The 15811-nt window shown below is 35.9% G+C and overlaps 1 long non-coding RNA gene across 1 annotated transcript; it reads right to left on the bottom strand.

Moving 5' to 3' along the window:
- Nucleotides 1-8710: 8710 nt before the first annotated feature.
- LOC311081574 lies at nt 8711-15556 on the bottom strand. The gene is made up of 5 exons (XR_014605923.1): nt 15461-15556; nt 13187-13253; nt 9873-10017; nt 9249-9376; nt 8711-9092 (listed from the first exon to the last, which is right to left on the bottom strand). It is a non-coding gene; the product is annotated as an uncharacterized lncRNA (long non-coding RNA).
- Between the last annotated feature and the right edge of the window lie 255 nt (nt 15557-15811).

Here is a 15811-nt window from a genome sequence, read left to right as displayed (position 1 = left end):
AGGCCTACCTGGAGTTCAGGCTGAAGATTACTTCCCTGATCGCTCTGCTTTCCTTAACGAGGCAGAAATTCTAATGAAAGGAGGAGTTTTTCAACCAGAGTCTCGACTGTGAACACAGGAGTTCTTGCAGAATCACGCGAGACTTCAGAATAAGCACTGGACGATATGCAGGAAGAAATTGCGATAGTGTTTGGAATGATTTTCACATAAAATTCACGTGAAAAAAAAAACATTGTACCCACCATTAGCCTATATATAACCTTTTATACAGAAATATATTCATTCTTTATTGTCTTTATTTATTCTTTATTGGATTTATTGTCTCTTTAGAAAAAGTTATTTAATTAAAATTGATTTTAAGAATTACAATGACAGTCAGGGGGGTACAAAGAGTAAAGCTGATAAACAAACATAAAAAGACATATACATAAACAGTGACAAACTTAAAAGTTAAACAAAAAAATTTAAATGTTTACAGATTGAAACGCACTTTGCAGCTTTCTTATTTTTCAAACCCAATATTGTGTTTAGGTATTGTAAAATTTCTGCTCGTAGCCCTCAAACCGTGTTCACTTTATAGCCCTTAATTCTGTAATTGTGGACAAATGTGGGCTCAGAGGACTCAGATGTGATCCTATTTTTTTATTTATTATAAATGTTATATCACTGTCTTCGATAAAATTTTGTCTATCCATTTATGGTGTGTTTTTTTAATTTGGGGGTATTTTTGAATTTATTTTCTTCAAAAAGTACCATATTTTCTATGTAAATTATGCTTTTTTTTTTTGAGTGTGAGTTTTTGCCATGATGAGAATGTTGTACAGGATCAGCCCTTCATTTGTGTGTATGTTAGATATGCATTGTATTGGATCTATCGATTTATTTTTACAAAAAAACAAGAAGAATGCTCTAAATTACAGTTTTTCCCATTCATTTCTATGGGTGCCCATTTTTGACCCAAATACAAGATTAAGGAGTTTGTTTTTTTCACCCACTTAACATTTTAATAGAATTTTATGATTGTGTGAAGTAACAGTTAGTTAATCAATAACTAATGAATTCTGTCATACCTCCTGAAGAACTACTATTAATTATGTAAGGGTTAATGCCCTTCGAGGTGTCCATTATCAGGTATTAATGGACGACGGCGAGGCGTGAACCGTCCGACGCGCAGCGGTTGCCTCCGCTGAAGTCCATTAATACCTGATAATGGACACCTCGAAGGGCATTAACCCGCTTATACCATGGTCACTTACGAAAGAAAGAAATATTTAATCAATTAATAATACTTTAATGTGTTTTAGAGTACAAATCGTGAGGGGTTTTATTTATTAAGTCGAGCGCACTATTTAATATCTCCCGTATACAGGCGTTGCCAAGCAACCACAGCGACCCGACCGCAGCAGTTGGTCAGTGAGTTTGAGCCAGCGCAGTCATTTATAACTGCCATCAGGCAAACTGACGGGACGCCTTTCCTAGGTGTCCTCTATCACTTTCTAATGGACACCCTGCAGCCAATCAGAATCGAGTATTCACCCAGACCATGGTATAACTACTAATTAAGGTTCAAGAAAAATAACTAAGAAGTAACTAATGAACAGTTATACAAAACTACATTGATTTGTGACCTTCCTTATTTACTAATGTTATTAATAGAAGTAGTATTATGAAAATACAATTTTAACAAATACATGTAAATGTTGGTTTTGTGAGTGTGTTCTGTGAGAAATCAACTTCAGAAAGAAACCCTGCACTCAAGTGCCTTGCCATAACTAACCTCAGATTAGCTTTTATATTCTATACAGTACTGTGTGTGTGTGTGTGTGTGTGTGTGTGTGTTCCTCAGCATAGAATGCCATTGAGTAAATTCATGTATTTGAGGCAACGACTGAGGGAAACTGAAAATATAGGTATAACTATATAATATAACTTGTTAATAAATAATACAATTAATAAATAATTATCAAATAATTCTGTTATCAATTAATTAATTATCAAATAATTGTTTTGCTAATGAAATAAAAAGTTTGCTTATTTGCAGATCAATATATAGCCTATAGGTAAATGTCTGCACTTATCTTTCTTATTAGTGCTGAAGAAGGACTAAAACTGTCTAGAAATAAAAAAAGAAAACATTGATCATTGCTTTTTACTTTTTAAGTACTTTAAAAATGAATTACCTTTGTACTTTTACTAAGGTAAATTTGAAAATGAATAGGCCTAATTGTAATTTTACCGGAGTGATATTTTTTAGTTGTTTTGGTTCCAGTGCTGCTTCACATGACACATATCCACTCACTGAAGGGGATTCTGTTCCTGGGAGTCAGTAGACAACAGTCTGCAAAGATTCCCACACTGGTGCGCACTGCTTCGGGAAATGGACGTCCAAAACACAGTTTAAAGCATGTGTGCACAGCACCAAGGAGAGTGTTTTGCTGTAGTGCCTGTTTGCCAGCAGTTACACAGGCCTGAAGGCACTGACTGTCATCCTCAAGACCAAGGACGGAGGGGAAGGGTTCAGTGAGCCCAGCCTCCTTCAAGTATTCAACTATGCTGGTCCCAACCTGTTAAAAACAGAGGAATGTCAAAAACATACAACTAACAACACAATGCACAATGCAGCATTATATACAAAACTAGGGGAGGGACAAAACATTGATATGGCGATATAGTGTTGTCCTTCTCCGTGCGATACGAGAATCGACACACTGTCATGTGAACAGATGATCTCTAGCTACAGTTGTTGTTATAATAAATAGAAAAACGCATTATATGTCTGGGCTGATTAGGTGAGTTTTTTTTTGTCTTGAGAAAAATGAATGCCTATCTTGTGTAGCATATAATATTTATACAAATGAGTCAATATTGAATGAAATCACAAGCACTGAACTGAAATGAAATCATAAAATTTGTGTCAAGCAATAAAAAAAGTAGCTTATCAGAAACTGTACCATGTAAACAATATAAATTGTTGTTACTAAACCTAATACAATTCTGCTAGTTACAAAAATTATTTTTTTTACACCAATTTGATATTTAAAAATAAAATATTTAAAAAGTATATAATTATCTAACATCTGACTAATTCAAAATGAACCTCAAAACATTAAATGCTAAATGGTGGTTATATATAGGCCTATCTAGCGTTACAGAACATGTGTCAGAAGGTCGTCTCGCAGTGACTGAACAGTGTCTTACAAGTCTACGCTGTTATAATGTTATCTGACATTACGCGTGTCTGCTTCATTAGAGCCTATTGTGAGGAAAAAGCTTAGCGTGGTTTAATGTACCTAAACAACGATCAGTGATCACCACATTTCTCTCTCATATTGCTCCGGAGAGAGACATTTGATGATTATTGATCGTTGTTTAGGTACATTAAACCACGCTAAGCTTTTTCACATTATGTGTTTTAGAATCTCCCACTTAAAAAAAAGATTAAACAAAATCTGATTGTGTTCATTGATAAACATTGATCTATAACATGAAGCGGACCCTGGAAGATTTTTTTGGGGGGGGTAAGTTAATGCTGCAATTGTTTGTCATATCAAAAGAATGATCGAGATTGAAGATGTAAGCCTGTGCAGTGTCAGTAATGTTGATGTTTGGAACTATGCATTTAGTAGAAAAGCCCTAAAGAGGGTAAGTAGCATCAGCCCTCAGTTTGCCAATCTGTTGGACTCTGGCCCAATATGAACACATTTTAAAACCAAATACTCTTTCATATTCCTTTCTAATAATGCACTGGGATGTGAAATATGCAGAGATGCAGGGTCACAGGTGTGCTAAGATCTGGTTCAAACACATACACTTTTTCATCAGAGTGGCCAATATGGCAGAGTTAAACCTTATGGGGATCCTAAAGACAAGCAGATGAGATCGTTACGTATCATCGCATAGCCATTAGCCGAGTCAATCTGTGGAAAGTTTTTCAGATTTCTTTTTACAAATTGTTATTCAGTTGTTGTTTAAATTAGACATCAGATATTTTACACCTTATTACATATCAGATAACATTCTACCATACATAGTTCACTTGTATTTTCAGTGCTTTCAATACTCCATATTTACATCCTTGTGCATTGAAGTACTCTTTAGCAGTTTCATTGTATTTGTATTAGTAGTATTGTAGTATCTTTTGTTAATAAAATCTTTTTTTTTACAACTGTCTTTTGTGTTGGTTTTGTGTCTCGGGTAAACACACTCACTCACCCCACCCACCAGCTTGCAGACATTTCTTGACTGGGTTATCTTGTTGAATTTGGTGATTAACATGGATCCTGACATATACAAAAAATATTAAATTATAAAACAAATGGTTCATACCCTGATGGGTATTCCAAAGCGGAGAAATCAAATTTTAGAAAAAAGGCCAACACTTTTGACCTCCAATGTAAGAGCCATAAAAATGTTAATATTTACAATTTTTTAAATCATGTTATCAGTTCTCAAAAATGGTCTAAAGTTTGATCTTAAATTTGTATCTCATATGCTAAAGGTGAGGCCAGGTGCACGTGCAACATAAGCTAGGCCTGCTTTTTGCGTTCATACTTTTAGGTTAAAAAAAGTACAGAATCTACTACTTTATAGTTGCCTGCAACGTAGGTTATTCAACGTGAGGACATGCATGATTAAACAATGCACACGTTAAAAAAATCATGAACGCTGCAAAGTTGAATCGCCATAAATAAAAATCCAAATCATTTTTAGTTGTATCGAAAAAAATATGTATAATTAGCATAAATAGTAAAATATGGACTAGAAATTTTGAGGTAATCACCCACTCTTTTGTAATTTACCATTTATGCCATTATATTCACTAAAAGTATAAATTAGTCAAGTTTTTAGATGCATAACTTTATGCCACTAGGTGTCACTATACAGTACTGCATGCATTTTAAAGCTGACACATTCGTAATCACAAAAATGTAACTTTTATTACTACAGTAAAAAAAAAAAAAAAAAAAAAACATATTTATGATATTAAAACTATAGTTATATGGTTATAATGAAATAAATGTTTTTCTCTAAAACACCTTGGAAAAAATTATTTTTCCCCTTTTATTAAATACTTTTTTCAACCTCCTTTCCCTAAGATAACAGCTCTGAGATCCTTCAGAGAATCTCAAGAATCCCTCCAGATCCCAGTTTTTCTTTTCATAGATGGTGAATTGTATTACCTTAAGAACAAAGGCAAAAAACAACAGAGTAGACTAAAAGTTGTGTGTGGGGCAGAAGAGGCAAACAAACTTCTTGAGGAGTTTCATGCAAGCAGCCTCGGAGCTCACACTGGACAAAAGAAAACACGAAACGCAATATCTATACGATTTTACTGGCCTGGCATGTCACAGGACATTGACACCTGGGTAATAACATGTACAGAATTAATATGTTTGCAATATTATAAAATGCTAATGATTTCCAGCATTATACTGTTTTGATCACAGGTGGCACAGTGTGTACCACGTCAGGCCAGCAGGTCATCAGTTAAGGAGCAAAATGAAATCATTCCAGTTGTGGTATTCCTTTCCATCACACATTTATTTATTATTATTTGTTAGAATTAAATTAGAAATAACAATTAAGTTATATAACTGATTATTTTGCTTCTATTTAATGATCTCTAGGTTAAACAGCCTTTCGTTCTTGTGGGGATGGATCTAATTGGCAAATTAGCACCAACAGAAAATGGTTACCAGTATATTTGTGTCATCATTGACTACATGACCAAGTGGCCCCAGGCTTATCCCCTCAAGTCAAAGGCTGCCGGGGAGGTTGCTGATTGCCTTTTAAAATGTGTGCATCAGTTTGAGTCACCTAAGAGAGTCCTCACAGACCAGGGGAAAGAGTTTGTAAACACAGTGAGTCAGACATGTTCTAAAACATTGATCAAAAATTATTAAATGTCAACTTTTTTTCAATATACACACCTTTCATCTTTTCCCTGAGAACTTTAAGAGTCTGTTTTCTTTTATAAATTGCAGCTGAACAGTAATATCTGCAAAGTGTTCAACATTAAAAGGTCCTTGTGCGCACCGTACCACCCACAGATGAACGGCCTTGTGGAACGAATGAATGTGACAATACAGAGGTAACAATAATTTAATTCTAATTCTCTTCACACTGACAACAATTTTGAACCTTTCCAACCTTTGCTTTGAACCTGAAAATAATGTTATTATATTACCGGATCCCTTTGCAAGCTTGTTCAAAGACAAGCCCAATGAATGGGATAAACACCTAGATGCCGTAATGTTTGGGCTTCGGGCAAAGCGGCAGGTGACCACTACGTACTCACCGTACTTTTTAATGTTTGGAAGGGAGGCCCGTTACCCTTCCGAAATACCTGAGCACTATCGGGTAACTGCAGATTGTTATGATTTTCAAATAAATATCATTAATGATAAATAGGTAGCACTTTTTTAACAGTATTGTCCTGCACTTTTTGCCAGATTGACAAGAGTGTGGAGGGCACAATGTCAGTGGAACAATTGACAGAATCGGTTATTGCTATGAGTGAGGCTTTAACTGAGGCTCATACTAATACAAGAGCTTCACAGGAGAGGGTTAGGCAACAAACAAACAAAGAAAGCCCTGAACGAATTCAAACTGTTCAATGTTCAAGGAAACACAAAAACTACATCTGCCCAGTTTGTCAACCTTGAGGAGTATACTCACAATGATTTATTGTGACCATTCATTTTATTTAATGTAAGGTTTGAGTTAATTTTCTTTTTTTCCTTTTTTTCCCTGAAAACTACATTGTACATTTCTTAACCTATACAATTTGTTTGCCAGGTTTTGTAAAGATCTTTATTGCAAATCGACAAAATTTATGTAAATAGTAAATAAAAACCCAAATCAGAAATAGATGTTCCAATTAGGGGTGACCCCAAATAGTCGAAGATTCGATGCTTCGATTGGAGGAGCCGGATTCGACTACCGATCTCACGGTCGAATCTTCGCAGAGGTGTTATGAAACGAGGATCATGCCACTTTGGCTATATGAGGGCGCTCAGTGTCTGATTTCACATAGAACTACCGGTTTTCTGTCAATACGTTAATATTCAGCCTATTATGATAATGCTGTATATAAAAATGTGCAAAGAAATAAGCTTTTAATAAATATTTTTTAATGTGCTTGAATAAATCCAAACACCCCGCATCCGCGTGACAGATTTAAGTTTCACTTTCAATCCGTAACCGACAGAGGAGCGTCTTCGCGGCAAGGATTTAAATCTTTAAAATAACAATGTCTGGGATAAGAAAATATAAAGTGTGGATGTACACCGTCAGAAAGGATATTCTCCAAGGCTGGATTTAGCAACAGGAAAACCATGATCGCACTTCTGCCGGCCAACGCTAACAAGTTTCACGTTAGAATGTATTTTATCCGCGCGCACAATTTGAAAAGACTCCAACGGACACAGACAGAGTGAAAGACTGGACTTGTTCTCTCGATCAGGTAGGCTATACGGGTACAAGTGACTTCAAAACTTTTCAGCCGGTTCTAATTTGATTTTTGGATGCTGTGAGTGTGAACATTTTTAGCTAAAAAGACTGCCACTCCAGTTTAGCATTTTGTTTCTGCAGTTACAAAGACAAAGTTGAAAATTCTGGCTACTATCGTTATTTTAATAGTTTCTTTATTTTTATTTTATTTATTGACCTGTCAGGGTTATCTAATCTAACTATTTGTGGCTTGTGTTTTGAATATATGTTCCCCTGCACTTTAGGCATTTTATACATTTGCTCATCTTGTGACTTGATTCTGATTTATTTCGTTTTGTATTTTTATTAATTAGAAAGGTAGGCTATATTCTGTTCTAATTTAATTTAGTAAATTAATTGTTTATTTTTTCGGTTTATCGATGTTGTGGTGTATAGAGCCTGCTCGCACAGGTAATTTAGCCGATTTAATTTGATTTGTATGTGAAATGCAAATCCTGTCTGTGGCCTTTCTGGAGTTATTTATGTTATTTCTTAGTTTTATTGATCCAAAGTTTTTTTATACATTTTCTTCTATATCTTTGTGTGATTTTCTGTACATCGCGGCTTTGAAATGTTAAAGCCCCGCCCCCAGCCCCACATCTACACCATAAGTATTTTACATAAGGGAGTATTGATTTTGGCAGCACTTTATTTGAACTAATCATGTCATTTATTTATTGTTAATTCTTTGTGCCGCTTTTTGTCATTCAACGTCTTCTCCAAGTCTTCTATTTCGTCTTGTGCCTGGGCCCATTTCTCAAAATTGTCACCATACAAATTAAAGCAAAAATCATCCATTTAGCCTACCTAAATAAACGTTTTCATACACTCTAAAAACTGCTGGGTTGAAAACAACCCAAGTTGGGTTATTTTATAACCCAGCTGCTGGGTCAAAAAGGGTCTCACCCAGCGCTGGGTTATTTTAACCCAACATGTTGGGTTATGTTTTCTACCCAAAGTTGGGTAGAAATTACTAAATTGTTGGGTTGAACTGACTAAACAATGGGTTGAAGAATACAACCCAAATTATGGGTCATGGGTATCATTTGGATTAAAAATTACTTTTTTCAATTAACCTTTGCATTATGAAAGCAACTTGTACAGTTATTTTTATAAAATTAAAGATAATATTCAAAACATTATTCTATCAATGCATGTTTGTATTTCTTATTTACCAATTAAAAGATCTTCAATTGACATGAGTTGGTCTTTAAAAATATATTTATTCATTTCATAAAGAATTTACAATTTAAAATGAATTCATTAGCAATTCATTAAACATTTAGTTCAAGTTCAAGGATTTAAATGGAATTAAATTGAGCCTGGAGAATTTTGACCTCATTTGCCTCTTGTCCAGGGATTTCAAAGAGCGCTGTTTGGATAAACTCCCAAACTTTGCTGCAAACTTTTGGGTATGCGATGTCAAAAACAAAAAAAGCCTTAAAGCAGACATCTACAGCTCCCAGAAGGGAAGGGTGCTCCAGACCCGTCCCATTGATGACAACAAAGGCCTGGGAGCACTGATGCCCGTCCCCCAACATGAGTACAAAGGGGTACTCTGTGGGTGCCTTTGTCAGGTATTCCGCCAGGTTAGTTCCAACCTGTAAGAAAAACAAAACAAAAGGAAGTTGTTTGAACAGGTCAGGTACTTGTAACAGCAACAGCAATATCACCAGAGTTGTCATGATTTACGTGCTATGCCTTAGCTTCATAATAAGGAAGAAAAATAAATTCAGGTAAAAATCATTGTAACTTACAGGCTTAACATCAATAAAAGCCCTTCTGAACTCAAGGCGGCTGGGGCGGCACAGTTTTCTGCCAACCTTGTATACCCCGGTTGGCAGCAACACCGGGAGCAGCTGCAACGCAACCTCCCCTTGTTTTTCTGTAAAATATATATGATAGATTCATCAGTCAAATACAACAGTAAATGTATCTTATGGTTGGAGGAAGGAAGATTTTTCACAATATAGGAAAAGTGGGTAACACTTATTGTTTTCCCTGGTAACTAACCAGTAGTCCCCTAATAAGGCTGAGTTGGGCGTTCACCAGTAAGTACTGGTTAACTACCCAGCAGTTCCTGATTAGTTCCCTAGCAAGTAACCAGTAGTTCCTGATTAGTTCATCTGGTAACACTTTACAATAAGTGACACAAAGAATGCTTAGTTACTAGGGAACTCCTTAGGGAACTAATCAGGAACTAATGGGTAGTTCCCTAGTAACCAAGGAATTTTTTTGTACCTTATTGTAAAGTGTTACCGAAAAGTGTTCATTTATTAATTGTTTGCAATACAGTAACAATAAACAATGTATAAGCAGAAGAGAAGTCCCAGTGTCCCACAAGCGTAAATCTCAAATCAACATTCTACAAATAACATTACCTGCTGAAAGAAGATCAAAGTTTTTTGTGATCTCCGTTTTTTCCTATTGTGCCAGATTGATGATCCTTGGGGCGAATAGTGTGTTCCAATTTGCTGTCAATTTGTCTGGGGCCTCGGGCTGCAGCATCACAAAATCTTGGGATATCTAAGGGGCCGTTCGGTATTTATGGAAGGGGCCACCGGAGGAAAATAGGGGAGGGTCATGTCTTTTTATTCTTTGTTGAGGGGAGGGTCATCCAACTTTTTTTAGTCTAGGGGGAGGGTCACCCAACTTTTATATTCATGAAAACAGCAACATTTCAAAGTGGCTTGTTTGGTGCAATTTTTTTTCATTTAGCTCCATGTTGATTTCGCGTTATCAGATATGTGGCGATACTGCATATTTTAGTTTCCATTCTTATTTTGTTTCCACGATGTGTAAGATGTAGGGCTACCACATCTTTAAATTACTATTAGTATTATTTAAGTTACAGTTTGAATTGCTAAAACACATTTCTTGAAACCATCACTCACTTTCTCAAAACCTTAAACACAAAACCAAATTTTCACACCACATTCAGAGAACCTCTGGCTCTTCTGGCAAAATTAAACAATTGCCTCAAAACCATTTTATCTTTGCTCAAAATCAAACAATGCTCTCAGATCATACACACAACGAGTCAATATTATAAACACTACAGATCATTCATTAGACACTACATCAAAAAATGGAGAACACAGAATCCAAAGCATGCAGTTAAAGAAAAAAAGTATATTGTAACAAAGTAAACAAAATTTGCAATTACGTAAAAAAGTATAGTAATGACTACTAACATTAGTAAGGTGAATAAATTACTGTATGCACTGTAAGTATAGTATTGTACAGAATATTGTATAGTATTGAATGTCTGGATATTCAGCACTTGCATACTGTAAAAATACAGTGACCCAACTGCAAAAGCCATAAAGGTTACAGTAAAAAACTCTAAATAAAAAGCATGTTACAGTCACTCAAAAGAGTTGTGCAACTGCAAAATCAAGGTCAGTGAGAGAGATTTTACATGTGTTCTGCTTCAGCATCGCGTCTTCATGTTCTGGTGGAGGAGTTTGTCCACATCACAGACACACTGTCATCTCTGGAGGCAAAGAGAAAAACCCTAAAGCCAGATCCAGCCTTGACAGTGTTCTCCACACATGCTCTTCATCATCATCATCCTCTTCCTCCTTGTTCACCACCTCGCTTACACGCACTCTTCCTCCTCTCTCTCTTATATCTTTTCAATCCATATAGGTATCAACATTCAGTGCAACATTTTGAGTCAATTTTGGCTCTCTAAACGGACTTGTATTATGTACAGTTGGTTTGGTCACATCATTAGAAATAAGTGTGAACAATTTTGAGTCGTTGTGTGTAAATGATGACAAGAGTGTTGTAGTTGTGTTTAACTTTTGCCTGTCTGTGTTTAGAGTTTTGAAACACACGTGCATCACAGTGTGAAATGTGTTTTAGTGAGCGAGAATGTGTTTAGAGTTTTGAAACACACGTGCATCACAGTGTGAAATGTGTTTTAGTGAGCGAGAATGTGTTTAGAGTTTTGCAAAAAGGGTGCATGAGATTTGCAAACAGTGTTTTAACTGCCTGAACTTGTTTAATGTTTTACAGAAAGAGTGATTTAATTGACAGCTTGGTTTAGGCTATTGAGAATTTGGTTCAGAGAATGGGATTTAGTGTTTTAGCAATTCAGAAAAACTGTAACATAAAATACATAGACCTACACCACAAAAACTAGTTGAGGATAAATTCGTTAAAATTGGGCGATTCCAGTGTTATGGTCGTGACATTTGCAGTCAAAACTTAAAATAAAAATTCTCAGAAAATGCATTTAATACCAATATTTTGAAACGTCTGAAAGGAGTCAAGACATTAGACAAATATCAGTCTACACACGAGTTTTATATTTAATATGAGGGAAATACACATGTGACGTGACACAAAAAATCTTTAACTTTTAGGTGGCAAAATATTTTTTAGTAATTCTATAAATTACACTGTGCAAACCAAAGATATATACCCACCGGATAAATAAAGATCGGCCTCCACAGAACATAAAATATTTTATTATTTTTATTTTATTTTTCGTGTTCGCATTTATGTGAAAAAAACAAAAACAAAAAAAACAATGTTACGGGCGTGACAGTTCTCCATTGCAGACATGACTGCTCTGAAGCAACTTTAAAAATTTCACAGAGACCTCAAACAGAAAGCACAAAGCCTTTCTTTAAAGTGAATTTCGTTTTTTTATTAATTTTATCTTAATTTTAATCATTCTTTCATCTGGATTTAATAAATAAGAAGTAGTCTAAATATAGTAGAAAATAGATAATAATCATGACACGGAGGCGCGGGCGAGTGAACTGGATCTTGTCTCATAGCCTAAATGAACCGAAACTCAGCGTAAGGTAGGCTATGCTACTTGCCTCACAGACCGGAGAAATATATAGAAAGCTTGAAATGTCTACTTTTAAACAGAACAATTCATAACGAAAGAAAACAGACTGCTTTCTCCTTATGATATGTGCATTTCTCTCTGGCGCGTTCTGAGAAGATCGCGACGCATCGTCAACTTCATCTTTGCAGTAGACACAGAAAACACTTGTTTATTAATAAACAATTAAAATGTCTCCTTGCTATATTTGACATATTAATAATCATTACTTTTGCCGGTTCTTTGTGACAGCTTTTAGATGCTTTATTGGCAGCGCCACCCACATGTTGATCGAGTCACACCGCATCAGCACCGAAAACATGATTTTTTTCAAATCTAAAATCAAAAATCGTGATATGAACCGAATCGTAGGTTTGGTCTATCGTTACAGCCCTAGTAAGATGAGAAAGCAAGAGTTTATGGTTTAAAAAACAAACAAACAATGGCTATCTGAACATCTTTGCCAAGCGCAAACTAGTACAGAATTAGGCTAATCAATAAATTATCGGGGAGGGTCATGCTTTTTTTCACAATTATTTTGGAGGGTCATAGAAAAAATTATTGCTGGCGAAGGGAGGGTCATGTCTTTTTTGACAACAGATCTCAAAACTCCTCCGGTGGCCCCTTAAATAAATAACGAACAGTCCCTAAGTCCAGGAAAAGTGCAGGAAAAGTCAATGATTTAGTAAGCAATGGGGCACAAATATTTAACAGGGTCACACATACAAAATACACAACATTCATTTATTCAACCAGTACTTACAATACTATGCAGTATTACACATGAGAGAAAAAGAAAGAAAATTGGCATGGTGTTTAATTCTAACAATGAAATGGATTGTTACATACCTTCAAACGCAGGGATTAAATTAATAAGGTTCCACTCAGACAGTTTGTCCTTCACAAAGTTATCCATCTATTAGAAAGACAAAGACAAAGAAAAAGGACACTCAATAAATATTTGATTACTTATAGTTGATTGCTTAGAGTTTTGAACTTGTTAAAAGACAAGTTCTGTTTTTTGCAACCTGGACCTTATTTCTAGCATGAAATATGTTAATTTACTCACACAAACAATTGTGAGTAGATCTCCTGAATGAATGCAAGTTACACCAAATTGTTTAGGTGAGTAAATTAACTTATTTCATGCTAGAAATAAGGTCCAGGTTGCAAAAAAATTAACACCTGAACACCTCCTTTAACTCTCTATGGTAGGATGAGGCTGAGAGAGGAGAGGGGGGCGTGGGAGAGAGGTAGAGGAGCAGGGGAGGGGTGTGTGGAGGGGAATAGAGCGGGGGGAGAGATGGAGGGGAGCAGGTTTTGCACTGATGTAAAAAGACTGACAGTGACACAATAAGACCTCATGTTAGCAAAATGTTTTAATCTTTTAACTCTAAAAAGAAAAAAAAATGAATAAACATGTATGTTCTTTAATGTTTGATTATAATTTTACTGTCTTCACATAGATTGATACGATTTTATCAATAATAATGCCACTGACGATTCTGATTATCGATCCGATTCTTTAACGATTCTCTTATCGATTCTTAATAGCACTGTATGGAAAAATTTAGTCATATGCTTTAAAAAAAAAACCAAGTGGTTTTATTTATTTTAAAGTTTAAACTTGAGTAAGCAAACTGTACTTTTTTATGTAATTTATGTAATGCATAGAACCTTATTGTAAAGTGTTACTGATTATACACTGATTCAGATGTCTCCTGAGTTCACTGTTGGAAAGATCAGTTGTTTTAACCATTCATGATAATGAATCGGTTCAAATGAGTCATTAGTTCGCGAATTGGACGTGTCATGCGCGTTGTGTGATTATCCCAGCATTTAGGACATGGACATCCAAGATTTGGAGAAGATAAGACAACTTATTTAGCACAATTCACACCAGCGGTAATTCAGGAAAAAAAATATCTCCGAATGCTCCACATGAAACTTTGGTCTTCCGACCTTTTACCACCGTGTCGATTTATTTTGATTAATATGTGCGAGGGAGAGAGAGCAAGACAGCGCTTAGTTTGGAGACGGTGAAGTCTTGTTTACACAGAGTGCGCGCGCGCGCGACCGTCTCTCTCTGGTGGTTCTTTCAGTTAAGCATACGCCGTCACAAACGCAGCTGTTCATCTACATTACTCACCGATCAAATAAGACTTTGGCGGGCGCTAAAACAAGTTCAATGCAGGAAAATGCATGCGCGAGTTTACATTAGACTCGCACGGAAGCCAGCGCGTCTCATGGTGAGCTCAGTTGACACTGTGTGCTTCAAGATTCTGACGCAAGTGCTAAGACTCCGATTGGCCAAGAGAAAAAGTGCTAAGATTCCGATTGGCCCAAAGAAATGTCAATTATAAGAATTATCCAATAATGTTTCGCAATTCTATCCTGCATGGCATGTTACTGTGAGTAACGAGGCTGCCGCTAAGCTTTCATGTTGAACTTCACGAGTGCAAAAACAGGCGATTATCGCCAAATACAGGCTAATGTCAGTAAAATAAAATGCATGGGGTTTATATATACACAGATATATTCGGTCAAAGTAGTTATTTACTCGTGTAATCAAGTTTTTTCCTGTTTTACAGACGGCGTTTGAGACTTAATTAGCTTGTAAACTCGTCACATACATTTCCAAAAATAAGATATAACTAAAAGAAAACTCACCATAACAATCCTAGGTTAGCTGTATGACAAATGAGCGTCCGTCTCAAAGCTGCGCCGGACGGCGGACAGACCCTTAAAAAAACCAGACTGTCCTTATAGCCGGACGTATGGCCATAGCCTATTAGCAGCTAATAGTTAGCTATAGCTTGTTTCAAAACTACTTTTTTCGCATGGAAATTTGAAATAGTTAGGGAACATTTCATACATATCGAAGTGCCATTTACTTAAGCAATGCAAATTCAATCGTAAATATTTGGCGACCTCAATATCAGCGGTTCAAAATGTTATCTGATTTCTAATTTGCGATCGGTAGGAATATATTATGTAGTTTAAACGACCCAGGCTCAAAATAGCGTTCCCATCAGTAATCAAGCTAACTACCTATAACTAAGACAATTAAACAAAACTTTATGTGGTATATCTCACCGTTTGATGTTATATAAATCAACTTACTTGGAGCAGGGCAAAGTTGTGTGTCTTGTCCGTCGTCCTCAGCTCTTGAAAGGGCGGGCACGCAGAAGCATCTCCAACCGTTACTTCTACAACCCAATGCGTTGGGTTGACATTTATAAACCAACGTTGGGTCAAACTGAGGTGGGCCTGGTGAATATACGGGGGGGCCTCGGTTTTTTAAGCTTATATACACGCCCAGTGGCGTAACTTTGCTAAATTAGATATATGTACATTGTACAATAACATTACGATGTCCATCGATTTAAATAGTATGCTACATTTGTCGTTTAATGAGATGTAGCCAAATATATGCTGTATAATAGATTTGTTGTGTGACTAAAATACATAGAT

Source organism: Abramis brama, assembly GCF_963993115.1.
Source record: "Abramis brama genome assembly, chromosome: 4".
NCBI lineage: Eukaryota > Metazoa > Chordata > Actinopteri > Cypriniformes > Leuciscidae > Abramis > Abramis brama.
The sequence above is the reverse complement of the archived record's forward strand: the minus strand, read 5'-3'. Positions and strand labels throughout refer to the sequence as shown.